Source organism: Meriones unguiculatus, chromosome 2 (genome assembly GCF_030254825.1).
Source record: "Meriones unguiculatus strain TT.TT164.6M chromosome 2, Bangor_MerUng_6.1, whole genome shotgun sequence".
NCBI lineage: Eukaryota > Metazoa > Chordata > Mammalia > Rodentia > Muridae > Meriones > Meriones unguiculatus.
The window spans coordinates 55,903,511-55,905,655 of NC_083350.1; positions in this window are offsets into that span (position 1 = coordinate 55,903,511).

Here is a 2,145-nt window from a genome sequence, read left to right on the forward strand (position 1 = left end):
GTTTGCATTTTATGATTAATCGCTTAAAATATGTTTTTCTGTTTAAAAATGAGGTTAATGTTGTTTTTATTGTCTTTTAGCCACTAAATTTTTAGGTGTTATACACCCTCCCCATAATCTTGTTTTATATGTAAGTCAAGGTGGCTTCAGAGAAGAAACTAGAGAATTATGAGTTCAGAGAATGCTTAGAACAGTCTAAATGGAATCATATATTTACTAGATGAATTTTGTGGAAATTTCCATGAATCTAAAGATTAGATTTTTAAAGATTATTGGCAGTTACCCATGAATTTAGTAATACAAATTTATTGCACCTGAAGTCAAAATACTGGAGCTGAACTAAATACAAGGTTAGTCTTATTTACTATTTCTTTGCAGAAATCCTCACAAATTACCTTAAAAACTCAAGTTAGAAAATATTCAATTTTTTTCTACTGCTTTCCCAAATTGTTTAAAATGTAATTTTTGAAAGTCAGACACATTTTAGCTGGCCAGATGTTTTCAGTGAATTGAGGAAATAATAGACGTAAGGTTTACTCTTCTTTTTTCAAAAATTTGTTATCTTACAGGAGTCAAAATCTAGCATGGCATGTTTTAAAAAAATATAGTAAAATAGTAATACCTTTTACATTTATTATGACAAATAGCCACATGGTTGAGATTCTAGTAAGTAGTTCAAAGAGCCAAGATTTCAGCCAAGAAACTTAGGAAGTATTTATTTATTCTTTAGGGTTTCTTAATTTAAATAAATCATTGAATCAAAAACAAGTTAAAGTTAATTTATTACCTACATTTATTAATTTATTTGCTAAACTATGTCCCTGAGATATCTCCTCCAGTTATAGGCCTTTGAAGTCCCTAGTAATAAAGTTACCCAGTCCTCTAGACTTCCAACACATGGTGTCGCTAAAAGCAAGCTGGTTTGTGAATTGCAGGCTGGAGAGTACCTCAGCCAGTGCCTTCAGGAGAGTCACTGGAGAGGTCTTGACGACTCCCAGCTGGCTCCAAGGATCTTTTATTAGACTGTAACAGAGCATTCACTCATTGAAGGTGTACAAATGCTGCAATGTTTTCATCCTAGAACCCAAGAATCTGTTTGGAAAGTAAAGATGCTCCCTTGGCAGTTGTTGGCTGAGGTTGTGGAGGATGTGCTCTCTCTGTGGGTATGGATGCGTAGATCAGAAAGGACCTTTTTCCCAGCTCTTGCAAAACTATGTTGCTTTTTTTGCAAAACATACGTAAGCAAATAAAACCCTTTGGTAATCTTCACATTACCTTAGAGTTTGAGTAGTACTTAACTGCTGGCATTTCTGTGTTCTCTTCAAGTAGTTGCCATGATGGACCTCACTTCCCCCTCTCTCCCTCTCTCTTACTTTTGAGTCATTTTCATTAATGTAGTTTTAATTTGTATAGCAGAGTAACAAAACTTGTGGTTTGACAGTGACTCTTAGATCTTACTCCTCAGCCAGGAGGTTTATTGTCTTTTTTTAAAATTTTTTTTGTGTCACTACAATTTTAAATGTTTTAGGTAATAAATTGTAGTCTGTAAGGTTTGATAAAATGTTGAAATCAAGCCAGCACATTTCTCCTACTGACCATGGAGGACTACTAAGGATAGAGTATAAGATCATATTTTTTCTCCAGATAGCAATGAAGATCAAGAGAAACATGTATGTAGAATTGACTGTTTACCACCAGCTATTTAGAAAAGTTCTCTCACATCCATAAAACTAGGATATTGATGTGGCACAGAAAGCAGTGTATATTTCTCAAGGCAAAATTTCTGCATTGTATCTTGTTAAAAAGTCTCACATTTGTTACCTTCACAGGAGCCCTATGGTGTTTTTGGAGTAGTCATGTCTTGGCGACATGAGGAAATAATTATAGAAAGCTTGTGACTTGTCTCATAGCAAGCAGCTGTGGGTCTGACAGCATCAAAATGTCCATCTCTGCAAAAACTCCAGGATGTATATATCATACAAATAAACACAACCCACTGTGTCCATTTCTGTTTCTGTGTATATAGTTTCAGGGCTGACCATTAGATATTGGATACCCAGTCAAGGAACTCATTTCTTGGAGTGACAAGTCTCCCTTTCTTCTCAACAGCTCAACAGTCATTATTTGCTTTTTTTTTTTTTTTTT